Genomic DNA, 16,276 nt, shown 5'->3' with positions numbered 1-16,276 from the left:
TCTCCCGACAATATACCTTATGGTGACAAACCCTGGTGGGTGTATTTCCAATAACTACAGGAACCGTGAGTAAATCTACCCACGTAGCCCACACTGTTATTGCATAGTATTATCTGTGTATACTTGCCCAGGATATACCTTAGTATCTGTTCTACTGCATCTAGCCACACTTTCTTTTTTGTGGGCATAGCTACTATTCTGTGTCTGAATTATTTCTTTTATGCAGGGGTTATTTCTTCTTATTATTGTTTTTATTATATACTATTAAAGTTTATTTTTTAGAAGGTGTAACGGCACGTTTCAGCAGACAAGGGGTTAAAATCCGTTCAGGCGATATGCCCCTTTCTGAGAGACAGGCACAGCTACTGCAGAACACCAATGTCCCGAACTGAATACAAAGTAGCACTCCAAACTGGAACCTCACGAATAGCTGCTAGCAGACGAACAGGAATCAGCTTACACTCCTGGCAATCAGCCTCTAACAGCATACAGCGGATCCCCCCAATAACGAGACAAGGCTCCGTGTTGAGGGTCAAGCAGTGGTCTGACTGTACTTCACGTACAGCCTCTTTTATTCATAAACCACAAACATAGTACTGCCCACAGGGGTTTGAAATACAACCATTCAGTAATTTACAACACATACAATGTAACTACAGCAACCAATCATTCACGCCCCCAGAGGACCAGAATGAAGACTGTGACATAGAACAAATACAACATATCCCCACAATGCATCATGGTCTCCTCCTCTCTGATCCCGGAGACAACCTGAGGAGCAATCCAATTATCTCTGAGGACAAAGGGAGATCGCCAATACACATGTGAGGACAACAGAACAGACATCACCATTTAAACACACAATGGGACAATGGCACAATAGAAACACACCCAGCATTTTCCTCCCAAGCTGACAAGTTACACTTATTATAAATTGTTACAACTTTGTGAGTTTACATTGGCCATACATATAACTTACATCAATTTAAACAGTATAACTTGGGGACAAACCTATCCAAAATTCACTTGAATCAGTTCAGGGGTTTAAAAGTTAGTATATGGCCCATAATCCTGGGGCAAGAGGCCAGCAGCCAGTCCTCTCCAAAACCCAGTGGCGAGGTCGGTTTCGCCACACATCTCCCCCCCCAGGGAAGACTAACCAGATACCTGACCTCACGCCGGTCGGTACCTGAGTTAGTCTGGCAGCCCACCCACAACCAAATACTGGACCTGTTGACTTTAGTAGCCTGTCTCTGTCCAGTGAGTCCACCAAGGTTATGTTGGAAGCTGGTACTCGCAGTCTCTGTGTTGCTCCCTGGCTTGGAGTGGAGGTTGCTTTGTGGGCAGGTATCAGCGGTACTCTGCCCTGGTGCCAGCGCTACCACGGAAGAAGCCTGGTTGGAGCCTGGTTGTTGGAGGGGGAGACCGACTGTCTCTACCCCCTGTGCTGTAAGTGCAGAGACCACGGTCCCATCTGCACTGTTGTGGGGCTTACTGTCTCCCCCTGGTGCGTTAAGCTGCCGCTGGGGAGAGGGGGTAACGAGCTCCTCTCCCATACATACTTCCAGCCGCTGGGGAGGGCGACTGACCGTCTCCGCTCCCAATACAGTGTCCTGCTGCTGGGGAAAGGAGACTGGGCTCTCTATTCCCTGCTGGACACTCTGCCGCTGGGGGACAGGACCGACTGTCTCTGCCCCCTGTAACTCCGCCTGCCGCTGGGGAATGGAGACTGGGCTCCCAATTCCCAAAAAATCATGCTGCTGCTGGGGGGCAGGAACAACTACCTCTGCCCCCTGTAACTCAGCCTGCCGCTGAGGAGGGAGGACGCTGCTCTCCTCTCCCTGCATTTCACTCTGCCTTCCCGGCATATCACTCTGCTGCTGGGGGGCAGGAACAACTACCTCTGCCCCCTGTAACTCAGCCTGCCGCTGGGGAGGGAGGACGCTGCTCTCCTCTCCCTGCACTTCACACTGCCGCTGGGGAATGGAGACTGGGCTCCCAATTCCCTGCAGGACCGGCGGAGAGACCTCGGTCCCATCTCTACCGGCCACCTGGGGTCCTTCCCAGTAACACTCTACAATATCTGCCCAGCTGAATGGGTCTGGATCTGGGTCTGTCACCTTACCATCCTGCTGAGCCTTCTCAATGGAGTGGAAGAGATCTCGGTAGTCCTGCTCCAGTTCCCACTCCAGGGTTGCTAGGTGAGCCAGGTCTTGCTCTACTTCATGGGGGTCATCCCACTCATGCCTAGCCTCCCTCTCATAAAAAATGTCCTGAAGTCTGGACTGTGCAGGGCTCCCAAAGTCAGGCTCTGCAAAGGACTCCCATAACAAGCCAGGACCATAAAACTCCTCTCCCTCTGGCTTGTCATGTTCGGCTGTCCAGGGTATATACTGTGCCATATACCACCAAAGCGCCTGGTAGGCATCCTCCAGCCATAGCTCCTGCCATACCCGGTGCTCTAGTTCCTTCACCCATTCCTCCAGGGGCTGCTCTCCCAGGAAGGGCATCCGCAGGGCCACTTGCTTCAGCAACCGCTGCTCTTACTGGGGAGACTCTCACCCCGCTGGTATTGTAGATTATCCAGGGCCTGGTACCAGATGCCTTTCCTTAATGAAGGGTTTTTCAATAAGCCTTTTCTTCACAGTGGATCACTGTGATAACCTGTCACAGCAATCACATGCCCAGTGACCACTTTGACTGGTCTCAAGGATCTTCACTGTGACCGCATCTATGTTATAACAGCATGGTCACAGCAATTTGCAGTGCCACGGGACACTGGGAAATGTAACCCTATGTATAATAGCCTACCGTCACTAAGTATAAAGTTGTGCGGTGGTAGGCAAGTAGTTAAAGGGAACCTGTCGCACAGTGCAATCCGCAGGCATCATTCAAAATAAAAATCTGAAGATGAGGGTCACTCTAAACCCGGAAGTGCAAGGACTTGGTAGATGAAAAAAATACACATTTATTTAGCAAATATTAAAATGTCATATCATAGACTGCAAGAATAAAAATATATGTAAAAGGTAAAAAATGAATATATTGATGCATATAAAAAAGAATAAATAATAAACAGAAGAATCAAAATAAACACACAATTAAAACAGACGCCCGGTACTTCCGGTTCCGGCGCCGCCATGTGAAGTCGCTTGGAAAGTGAGCTCCTCATATACTTGCCATAAACCGAGACAAATTGCCTGTACACCCTCTCTATCGGTGTGGTAAGAGAGAACACAAGGCCCGTTAACGTTGCATTGATCGGTACCTTGTTAATATGGGCAAGAAACTGAAAAGCAGAGTGCTTTCATCACCGCTACAAGAAGACGTAGTTCCCGCCAGTATGGCGCCGAGCACAGAGACGGCGGATAACAACGAGGCTCAGGCCCTGCTGCAGCAGCCTGGTGAAGGGAACGAGGTACGGAATCTCATGCCGGACTCCCTAATTAGGCACATTAATTATAAAGTGCTTGCAATTGAAGTGGCTGCACACCTAGCTCCTGACCTGAGCGAGACTCTGGCTTCATCCGTTACTCATGTGATGCAACAATTGCAGGAAGCTGTCCAGGAGCATGACACCAGGCTAGATGCCCCAGAATACAGGTGATGGAGGATACCACAGAGTCTGTCCTTCACAAATTACAGAAAGTCCTTACAGAAAATAAGAGACTTTGTGAAAAGATGGAGGACTTGGAAAATCGATCCAGGCGCAATAATTTGAGAGTGGTGGGGCTGAGGGAGGCAATCCCGGCAAGTGAATTGGTGGCTATTTGTGAAACTGAGATACCTAAAGCCCTGGGAATCACGCGCCTATGCGAAGTAGAACGAGCACACAGAGTGGGCCCAAATAACCGGGCGATGACCGCCAATCTTCCAGACCTAGACAGGTCATAATGCGCTACCTGGACTACTCTGACAAGGAGGCCATTCTCAGAGCTTTTAAAGCGAGCAAAAGCCCTATAATGCTGAGAGGGGCGAAAGTCTTGTTATTTGGAGATTACTCTGCTGAGGTGGCAAAGAGACATAAGGCATTTTCTCCGATCTGCACGCAACTGCACAATAAGAACGTCAGATTTGCTTTGATCTACCCGGCCTCGCTCCGGATCTATCTGTCACGGCCACGGTTTTGGCCGTGACTCCTTGGGAGCCGCATACAGTTGCCCGCGGTTTGGGTTGTAGTGTCAACCGCAGCTGGAGGCATAATGTTGTTGGCCTCAGGTGCGGTTGCCGCGGACAACAGCTTTGTGTGTGGTTCCCTTGGAGTTTGCGTGTATGTATGCACTGTCGTTTGTCTGTGTGCACTCTGTGTAGTGTGTGGTGTGCACGGACACCTTTCCTGCACTGTGGTTGCCCGTGGCAACGTTTGTCGTTGTGTACATGTGGTGGCAGTGTCCCGGCCTTGGGGCTGACTCCCAGGACACGGTTGCCATCCATGTCGTTGCCTGCGGCAACAACCACAGTGTGTTTGTTGTGTCGGTCACTTTCCCTTTTAGTTGGTGTTTTCCCTTTCCTGTGGTTCTGGAAGGGTTAACTCCCTTCCCAGTGTGTGTGATGTCACTGGGTGTGTCTGACCGTTGGGTGTGGCCTCTTAGGCCTATATAGCCTTGGTGTTTGGCAGGGCTCAGGAGGTTGCTTCAGCAATGCTTAGCTGATAGCAGCCTCCTGTGTTTACCAACTGCCAGTGAGAGCCACCCTTGTGGTTCATAAACCATATGTCACATTTTAGTTTATGTTAAGTTTATGTGTGATGTCTATTTGATGTTTTCCTGTCCTATGTTGTTTAGTGCAGCTTATGGATCTGGATGCCTGTTTGCACAGGGATCCAGTCAGCAGGGCTGTGGCAGGTAGGTGGAACTCGGATAGTTCACCTGCCATATCCGTAAGTTTGTTTGTGTTCCCTTTTTCCCTGCAGCTTGGCCAGTGAGACCCCTGTTCCTCCGTGTACAGTAGGAACAGGCCGTCTTACCTTGACTCCTAGTCCAGGGACCGGTCGGAGGGTGAGTTAGGGATCCGAGGTTCCGGAGCATGGGTCCTCCTACCTTAAAGGTCGGCCCATGCAGCTAGGAGTTAGGGTCAGGTTAGGGACGCTGTAGGAGGTGACCTGCTCCCTAATCCTGCTGTCCTGGCCGAGCAGCCAAAACATCAACGGACATCGCACGGCTGAGGATTTCCCCCATCCTCAGCCGTGACACTATCGCTCGGATGGTTCGTCTACATTATATCATTCTCCAAGTGAAGCGCTTACCTCCATGGAGGGATACTCACCAACTATCCGAGGGCCACAGACATCACCACGACATCGCGACTGGGGACCTCAGGGCTTTGCGGAGGACCCGTCGAGATCGGACATCCATGAGCGACCCCTGGTGGATCGAATCAGTCCGAGCCAATATCGCGGAGCAAGATGATTCTCCTGTTATGACTGCTTTATCATGTGGACTTGGGAGAATCTGAGACTGACTGTGACGCGGGAGCTGGTATGTTCTGGGACGGATCTTCTAGATAGGGGAGGCCGGGGGCGATTTCGCTCCCTTGGGGATGTTTGACCCTGGGGCCCCGGTTTTCCAGATCTGGGGGGTGGACCTACTAGCATGTCCTACCGTGTTATATGTTTGTCGCTAGCAAATTGACGAGTGGAATATGCTCCTTTCAAATACAAGTTTCGCGGGGGGGGCGGAGTCTAGCAGCCGAGCCGGATGCAGGCTGAGTGAAGAGCTCTGCTGCTGACCGAGCCTCTTTGAGCTTATTACAGCGATTTTCAAAGCACAAAATGGGGAAGATTAACAAGGATAAACCCAAAGAAACACCTGGGAAGCTGAAGACCGCTTCAAACCAAAGCGATTTGGACAGATTCGTGAGGAAAACTGAAGTGAGATCTGAATCCAAGATGGCGACCGCACGCCGAGCGGCTCTGACTGCAGGTAAAGATGATGACTCAGAGGGGGAGAGAGATAGCGACACAGAGGAGACAGCAGCTACAGACGAATTACCTCTGTCCAGAGTCTTTATGAGAGACCTCCTGCATGATGCGTTAGAGCCACTCAGACAGGACTTATCTGAGATAAAGCAGGATATGCACCAGCTTAGTGCCAGAGTCGATGCACTAGAATCTGGACAACAATCCCTCATTGAACATGGGGAACATGTGGCAAGCAGCATGGACAATGCACAGGCCCACGTTAACTATTTGTATGCCCTAGTCGAGGATCAAGATAACAGGGGCAGAAGAAATAATATAAGGCTCAAAGGAGTCCCTGAATCTGTCTCTATGGAGTCCCTGAAACAAGAGGTGGAGCTGTTTTTTTCCCGCCTTGTACCAGAATGTCCTCCTGAAAAACTAGAGATGGACAGAGTCCACAGGGCACTGAGACCAATCCCAAAGCCACAAGATCCTCCCAGGGATGTCATTTGCCGCATGACTAACTTTATAGTAAAAGAACAGATCCTTGCAGCAGCGAGAAATAATAAAACGGCGGACATAGAAGGTTCTGTTGTCACACTGTACCAGGACTTGTCGCCCATGACTCTCAGGAAGAGACGGCACCTGAAACCTCTACTGGATATTTTGCAGCAAAAAAAGCTGACATATAGATGGCTGCATCCTTTCGGATTACTGATCAACACGCCGATCAGAAAACAAGTTATCCGATCACATGCTGATTTGCAGAGAGTGTGTGATGTTCTGGACATTAAAGATCTGGATGTTCAGGACTGGTGCCCTGCACAAAATCTGGCTTCACTACCTCCACTACCTGTAAGGGACTCTTGGCAAGAAGGCACAAGTAGGAGACAGAAATCAAAGAAAGCCCAGGGTCGACCACCCGTCTGAGGTCGGATCAACATAGGACGGAGTTGAATAACCGTCTAAATATTGTCTTTCTGGAGACATAAGAACACCAGAGCACATTACCTCCTGTTGAATGTAAAATGGGACTTCATCTCTGGTTCCTGACATGTTTTGATAATTGTAGTTCCTGCAGTATCATTATTCCTGTCTCTCCTCCTTCTCTTGTTTAAACTAAGTGTTTATTGAGTTGGAAGGCCACTTCCATTTTCACTCTCCTCAAGTTTTACTGTCTCTTCAACAGATTTTATATGTTTAAGATGCACAGTGATTCACTGGTTAAAAGTTGTGGTAAAGCTTTATAGGCAAATGGTGACACCTAGTGGCGAAAGATTTAAATGCAAGTATTCGCAGCTAGCCACCCTTTTCTGCCGTCATTGTTACCTCTCAGCTATATCTGTTCAGTTTCTATGCTCCTCACAATAGCTAGCTCAAATGGGGACTCGGTCCACCCGATATAGACTAGCTCCCGAGTTCAAACGTCTCATATGTGGAGACGCCAAGTTATATGCCTAAATGTAACTAACCATTACTACTGTTTTTCCTTTTTTTTGTTATAGGTCCTCCCTCTTTTATCCTCATCCCCTCCTCCCCCCCTCCTATTGGTGCGTGCATTATTGGTACAGGATACAGGTATGGTTGTTGGTTCATGATGTAGGGGTAAAAGTATATGGCTAACTTACAGATTTGTTCATACAACATTAGAGGCTTAAATGCACCCTCTAAAAGAAGCCAGATATGTCGTTACTTGCATAAGTTGAAAGTGCAGGTAGCTTTATTACAAGAAACCCACTTCCGCACAAAACACGTTCCAAAACTATCTCACTTACTGTACAACCAATGGTTTCATAGCACCTCTCCATCCACAGCCACAAAAGGAGTCAGTATAGCCATACATAAAAACACACCGTTTATTCTTCAGGACACCTTGGTGGACAGGGATGGTAGATATGTCTTTGTGAAAGGGTTAATAGGTCCCCAACTATTCACCTTCTGCAATATATACGTGCCTAACACTGCACAAACCACATGGATCCTAGAAAACATAAAAAATCTTGAATCTTTTGCTGAAGGCATTGTAATCCTGGGGGGCGATTTTAATGTCGCATTAGTCCCTAGCCTTGATTCTTCCACAGGATCCTCAGCCATGTCAAAAATATCGCTTTATAAGATTAAAAAAGCACTTTCTCAACAGGGTCTTATAGATGTCTGGAGGGCTATGCATTCAAATGAGAAAGACTATACCTATTTCTCTTCTGCACACTCCTCTTACCAGAGGTTAGACTACATCTTCCTTAGTACTCAAGCACTCCAATATTGTGCATCGTCCAGGATTGGAAGTATTCTTCTGTCAGACCATGCCCCAGTCCTCCTCACGTGTTCTATTCCCAATATGCCCAAAACGGAATATAGATGGAGGTTAAATGAAACGTTGCTGAATAGCTCTAATATCCCTAAATTAGCAGGTCTGTTAGAGGAATATTTCACCTTGAATGATTCAGCTGATATATCTCCAGCGGTGTTGTGGGACGCCCACAAAACTGTTATGAGAGGCCACTTGATTGCCTTAGGTGCGCATATCAAAAAAGTGAAAATAAAGAAAATAGAGGAACTCACTTCAGATATCTCCAAGCTGGAGACTCAACATAGGCGTTCTTTGAACAAAAATACTTTGGCACACCTGGACACCCTCAGATCAGAATTAAAAAATATACTAAACGCCAATACTGCAAAACTGTTTCTGTCCACTCAATATAAATATTATGCGCACGGAAACAAAGCCACCAGGGTCCTCATGTCTCAAGTTAAAAAACGGAAAATTGCATCATATATTTCCCATATAAAACCTCTAAACTCACAAGCTGTCTATAAAACTGAATTAATTGCTGAACAGTTCTGCAAATATTACAGCCAACTATATAATCTACATACAAATCCAAGTACGTCCCAAATTAGTGAGAAAAAACTACTCATTCAAAACTGGTTAGAAACTATTAATCTCCCTACTTTAACTACAGAACAAGTTGGAAAACTGTCTGCCCCACATACTCTAGCTGAATTGAAACTAGCATTAAAAAACTCCCCAATGAATAAAAGTCCTGGGCCAGACGGCCTACCAGTTTTTTATTACTCATCATTCAGTGAAGTCTTACTGCCGCGACTATTGGCAGTTTGTAATGAGGCAGGGGAGGGGAAACCATTCACCAGAGATATGTTGTCGGCACAAATATCCATTATCCCTAAACCTAATAAAGACCACTCACTGTGCTCAAATTACAGACCAATTTCGCTTCTCAATAATGACCTAAAGCTCTATGCGAAAATGCTTGCTAATAGGTTAAAAATATATTTACCTGAACTTATTTCAGAAGAGCAAGATGGTTTTATACCCGGAAGAGAAGGGAAAAACAACATTGTCAGGGTTATAAATCTTATACAACTAGCTTCCAAATCCAATACGCCACTAGCCTTATTAAGTATGGACGCCGAGAAAGCGTTTGATAGAGTGGACTGGCTCTTTATGACTCAAACGTTAGCAAAATTTGGAATCCCAGACTCTTTCATAAGGGGGGTCATGGCAATGTATAACAATCCTACGGCGCGGATCCTGGTGAATGGTACCCTATCTCCAGTATTTACAATTTCGAACTGTACACGTCAAGGCTGCCCCCTCTCTCCCCTATTGTTTGTTCTGGTGATAGAAACGCTTCTTCAGTCTTTCAGACAAAATGCTGAAATAGAGGGAATGAAAGTAGGGTCCTTGATACACCAATCAGCTGCTTTCGCGGATGATGTACTTTTATTTATCACTAATCCAGCCCAAGCTTTTCCAGCAATTATGTCTACTCTTCAGACATACCACTCCCTATCTAATTTTTCAGTAAACTTATCTAAATCCACTGTTCTGAATGTGACCCTGGGGAAGAAATTTATGGCTAAGATGAAAGAAACAACCCCTTTCCAATGGACCACTGAGTCTATAGTATTCCTAGGGATAACACTGACCCCAGACTTCTCGAATTTATTTCGAGATAATTTCCAACCATTACCAAAAAGATTAGAAGACCTATTAGGCTCTTGGGATATCCCATTTATATCATGGTTCGGTCGTAGGACACTGATTAAAACAATATTGCTGCCCACTGTCCTTTACTTTTTACAAGCTTTGCCTATCCCAATCCCAAAGGCTTATTTTGTAAAATTACAGGGAATATTATCCAAATTCCTCTGGGGTGGTAAGAGATCTAGATTACCTCTTACTCTTCTAGTGCAACACCCTACAAATGGGGGGCTTGGTATTCCAGACTTATATACCTATCATAAAGCAGTAATAGCACTTAGATGCCTGGAATGGCTGAGACCTTACCCAAATCGATTAGATCTAATTATAGAAGACAATATGTTAAACCTCCCTCTTCACTCTTTAGTCTTTTTGGACCAATCTCCAAAATACGCCAGGTTACAAACAGATAATACCATCACTAAATATACTTTTGACATGTGGAAAAACTCTAGGTGGAAGGACCATTTATTAACCAATTATCTTGCTCTGATGCAAGTGCGAGATGTCCTATGTCATTCATCTACCCAGTTCTGGGAAACTATATCGGACAAAGCCAAAGCTGTCACTACGCCGGTTTTGTCCTTATGTCCAGATAATGACGTCCCAATATCCGAGGAACTAAAAAAACACCCTAAAGTAGCTTGCCTTTCTAATTTCCAATTGGCTCACTTTATTCATTTTATGAAATCCCACCTCAAAAATCTCAACTTGACTTCAGAAAAATCTGTTTTTGAGAAACTAGCCTTACAATTAAAAGAACCAAAAGGAAAGATATCCAAGCTATACAGTCTTCTACTGACCCTAACGCGCCCGGAAAAAGTTTCCTTCATCTCTAAATGGGAGAATGATTTAAAGATCCAATTCTCAGCAAAAGAAGTGCTTAGTGTACTAAAAGCGCCCCATAGGGTGTCCAGGTGTGTCAAACTACAAGAGAATAGCTATAAAGTGCTTTCCCAGTGGTATTATACCCCACAAAGAATTAACCGTATGTTTCCGGAAAGTAGCCCGTTCTGTTGGAGGTGTGAGTCGGAAGTAGGCACTCACTGCCATATATGGTGGAGCTGCTCTAAAATTGCTTCTTACTGGCAAAAGATATGTAAAGTCAATTCAGATGTGTGCAAAGTTAGTTTTCCGATCTCTGCAAAAATGTGCCTTTTCGGGGTGTTCGGGGGTCTCAGATGCTCTAGAGACACACAAAAACTGGGTCAAATTTTATTGGCAGCAGCCAGATTACTCATTGCTGTATACTGGAAAAAAGTGGAGACACCCCCACTAAAACATTGGATTCAAAGATGTGACCAATTGTTTCGCCTTGAACAGATGGCACACTGGGAGGCCCGAACACCACACAGATTTGAGGCAATTTGGAGACCTTGGAAAGATTTTAGGGGATTTACGAAGTGATAACTTTAAATATATTGTTCGTGAACACGTTTGATAGTGTCCAATTAATTATCCGTACCCTAGAAAGAGCATTTTGCATCAGAAATGGTGCCATTACCCCCTCCTTCTCTCCCTCCGACCTTCCTTCCTCCCTCCCCCTTTTCCTTTATTACTTTAAATCTTATAATTTTTTATAATTTGACTGTTACCAGCCTGGTTGTACGGTATTTACTGTATTTTCCTCATTGGCGCCCTCTTAGGGCATATCAATAATTGTATGTTCTTTATGTTGTAAAAACAATAAAAACAATTTTAAAACAAATACAAGTTTCGCCTGGGGCGGCTTCCTGGGTCGGGGAGACTGTGGGCGATTTGCTCCTACAGGGTCTTAGGGCGTAGCCTTCGTCCCTGGGGCCATGGTCTCCCGGGTACAAGAAGTGGATCAGTTTGATGAGATAATATGTGTTTAGTTTCTAAAGTATTACATATTCTGCTGGGTTACATTCAAGGTGATGTTACATAGGGCAGGGGAGTTGGGGAGTAGAGCGATCAAAACATCAGTATCGCTCACTTTCACATGGGGAAAAAAGTGAAGGTTCTAGGCAAACAATTGTGGCCTTTAAGGTTACCTTCAGGGCTTATCGCCCTAATGTTTCTTGCTTATTTTAGTTTTCTTTACTGTTGTTTTAGAGGGATTATGGGAAGGTTTTTGTTCATACTTATTGCTGGGATGTCTGCCTACAATTGCTTTCTAATCAGTTCTGACGTCCAGTGGAACCCTCCATGAGAGTAGTTTCCTGGAACGTAAAAGGATTGCGCTCACCTCAAAAGCGCAACAAGATACTTCGGCACCTGAAAAATCTTCGTGCCGATATAACCCTCCTACAGGAGACTCACTTGACAGAGGAGGACTATGCTAGGATGAAAAAGATGTGGGTGGGTAAGGTGTTGGGTTCTTCAGCGGTTAACCGCAAAGCAGGAGTGATGATTCTGTTCCACAAAAATTTGTCATGTACTATCATAGATCAGTCAAGTGATGGCGAGGGGAGACGGTGCACAGCGAAGATCTCTCTGGGGACAGATGAGCTTCAGATATATAATGTTTATGGCCCAAATGGGGATAGTAGACCTTTTTTGAGTGACCTGGCAGGGTTCATTGAAAAGGATACGTCAGCCAATAAATTGGTGGGGGGAGACCTCAATGCAGTGGCCTCATTGAGGGAGGATAGAAAACTGGTACGGAATCCTAGTGAGCGCCCTCTTGCTACTGAAGGGGCCCTGGCAAATTTTATGGAGGACACGGCATTGATAGACTCCTGGCGACTCTTAAACCCTGATAGTAGGGAATACTCATTTTATTCAAATCCCCATGACTCATGGTCGAGAATCTTCTGGTTTCTGGTAGCTTGACAAACAGGATCTCAGACACCAGAATTCACGATCTAATTATATCTGACCATGCCCCCATCTCTATAAACATATCAGAGCTACAGCCTAAAGGCTCTGACATTTTGTGGCGCTTCCCGTCATTTTTATATCAGGATGAGAATTTTTCTGATCTCCTTAGGGGCTGGTATTGGGAATACAAGGGAGATAATAATGCATGTCAAGATTCACCGTCTCTATATTGGGATGCAGCGAAGGCGGTGTTGAGAGGCCGCATAATGGCTTACACGTGGGGGTTAAAGAAAAAAGTAGCATCAGCATTGCGGAATTATAGTGAGCTCCTCCGTTCGGCCTATACCGAATATATGACTGCGCCAACCTTGCAATCCAGACTAAAATGGAAAGAGGCCAGAATTAATTATGAGCTGTGGTACGAGAGAAAGGCGAAGATGGATATGTCAAATAGCACTGCTAAATTCTTCAGGGAAGGAAACAAGGCAGGTAGACTATTGGCATCATTAGTAAGGAATTCTAGAAAACAGAATCACATAACATCCATTGCTGATTCCAAGGGTGGGATACATACGAACCCTGAGAAAATAGTTTCTATCCTGAGAGATTTTTACGCACAGCTTTATGAGGACCCTGGCCCGGTCGACCCCATGTCCGAATTCTTTTTGAAATGCACCAGTCTACCCTCGCCATCACAGGTTCAGCTAGATACCTTGAACTCACCGATCACGGAGTCAGAGGTACTAGGGGTTATAAAAAAATCGAAACTACATAAAGCTCCAGGCCCAGATGGGTACTCAATAGAATTTTATAAGATGTTGGGTGGGGAAATAGCAGAACCCCTCACAAAAGTTTTTAATGGTGTCCTTACGGGATCTTCCTTATCACCCTCTGATAATGTAGCCTATGTTAAACTAATTCCCAAGCCAGGGAGAGACGCCATACTTCCTTCTTCGTACCGTCCCATCTCACTTATCAATGTCGACTTGAAGATTGCAGCTAAAATAATGTCTGATAGACTGTCACTGATGATGCCAGAATTGGTGTCTCCATCTCAGTCGGGCTTCATCAGGAACAGAGCTGCAGTTACTAATATACGCAAAGTCCTTACGGTATTAGACGCAGTACGGTGGGAATCAGATAGAACTATAATGCCTTCATTGGTAGCATTTGATGCGGAAAAGGCATTTGATAACGTGAGATGGGACTGGTTGAACAGGGTGTTAGATCGGATGCGGATTATAGGCCCTTTTAGGGTTTTCTTATCAGCATTATATCGAGACCCCAAGGCCAGAATCTCGTTACCAGGATTCTTGTCAGCACCTTTCCAGCTGGCAAGGGGAACACATCAGGGATGCCCCTTATCGCCATTATTATTTAATTTTGCTTTAGAGCCCTTGATTAGGTTATTAGAGGAGGGGGATATTTTCCAGGGTATCAAAGTGGGGAATCAGGAGGTGAGGACGTCGCTTTTTGCTGATGATTTGCTCATCTTCCTAGCTGATCCGATGGCGGACTTGGAGAAGGTGCTACAGCTCCTGTCCTCATTTGGACCGGTCTCGGGGTTTAAGATAAATATAGACAAATGTATGTTACTCACATTGCGTACATCTGCGTCTAAACTTAAACTGCCGGAGTCATGTAGTCAGATTGTAGTAGCTGAAAGGTACATTAAATATCTAGGAATCAAAATAGGGAAAACCCCTGAGTCTCTTTACACCCTGAACTATGTCCCATTGTTTAAACAATTAGAAATGACTTGGAGAGGTGGAAAAACCTACCGTTGTCTCTAACGGGCAGAGGTAACCTTATCAAGATGATATGCTTCCCAAGGTTATTATATCCCATGCAAACATTACCGCTGCTTTTAAAGCATTCGGATGTTAAGAGTGTTCAGTCCATGTTCTCAACCTTCTTGTGGTCAGGGAAAAAACCTAGAGTGTCTTTGTCTAAGTTAATGTTGCCTAGACACCAAGGAGGTATAAATATCCCAAATATGAGGATTTACAATCTAGCATGTCTATTTAGACATTGTCTGGACTGGATACACAAAACACATTATTGCTCAGACCCCATTTAGGAGCAACAACTCTCTGCCAATTGGCCGTTGGTGAACTTATTACACACCAAGAGGCAATCGCTCCCACCCCATCTGAAACACTCACTGATTTTAAGGGACACTATTGTCGCATGGAAAGAAGTGCGCAAGTTAGCCAAAAGACCATTTCTAGCGTCCAGGAACATAGAACTTTGGAAACATCCGGAATTCCCTATAGGGGCTCAAAACAAAATGTTTGGGGCCTGGAGGGCCAAAGGAATTCATGCATTTCTAGATATGCTCCATATTACCGAGAAGAGATACCTGACATTTCCGGAACTATGTGAGAAGTTCGGTCTAGACAACTCTCAGTTTTTAGCCTACCAACAGGTTATTTATTTTTGTAAACAGAGGCTACTAGATGTCTCCAGCGAATGTACGAGCCAATACTTAGCATTTTCACTGGGATACAGGGAAACGAGATACTCTATTTCCCAATTATATCATGTCATGAGAGAGTCAATTGATAAAAAAGTGGAAGCCGGACTCTTCAAGAAATGGGGAAGGAAATTACAGGTCTCTTTGTCGGTGGAGGAGGTTCTGATGGGGTGGGAGAGAGTATGCAAAGCGGTACCCTGCGAAAAGTGGAGGGAGTCACATTTTCGCCTCATACACTCGGCAATATATGCATTCAATGTTTCTGGGCGTTCATCTAAAATTGGGTACTTGACGGCATGTCCGAAATGTGGGGTTGAACGAGCAGATCTACAACACTGCGTGTGGGAGTGTGATTTCGTTCAAACATTCTGGAAGGCGGTGGTTGTATGGATTAGAGATACTTGGGGGGTAGCGCTGGTACACAGCCCTACTGTATTGCTTTTTCATGTTTTTGATGATGCCTCTAAACCTAGAATGATAATTGATGTGGCCCTACTGTGGCCCTAACTAGACACGGAACACCAAAAAGAGAAGAAGACTAAGAATTTCTTCCGCAAATGGCAAACATTTATTGAAAAACATATCCCGCGGGGAGATATCAATGGGCTGATGGCATCCTTTAGATATACAGAATGGTATTCAAATGCAGTGCTAAATGGGGGCATATCGACATTGAGGGTAGACAACCGGGGGTTACAGTCAATAACAAGTGCTTGAAATTATGGTATGGGAGGGGGTTGTAGGAACAGACATCCTGGAAAGTGGGGGGAGTTTGTCATTGATATTATTTTATTGTTTTGTTTTCTGATGTACTCATAACAGGAAAAAAGTGATGTATTATATGCATATATATGTGACATGCTGAGATAATGACATGTAAGATGATACATTTTGAATAAAAATATGTTTAAAAAAAAAAAAACAGACGCCCACTGCTGCACTTTGGATTTTTTTTTTTTTGTAGAAGGGGCACCTAGTCAAAGGTCCACATGCATAATCCGATGTGATCCGGTATGTCCAAAATCCTATATAATCAGGAGCCTTGCCTGGCTTATTGTTAATCCAGTGTTTTTTAAATCTAAGATGGCTAAAGCAATCAGTACAATTGCAT

Source organism: Bufo bufo, chromosome 2 (assembly GCF_905171765.1).
Source record: "Bufo bufo chromosome 2, aBufBuf1.1, whole genome shotgun sequence".
Lineage (NCBI taxonomy): Eukaryota > Metazoa > Chordata > Amphibia > Anura > Bufonidae > Bufo > Bufo bufo.
The sequence above is the reverse complement of the archived record's forward strand: the minus strand, read 5'-3'. Positions refer to the sequence as shown.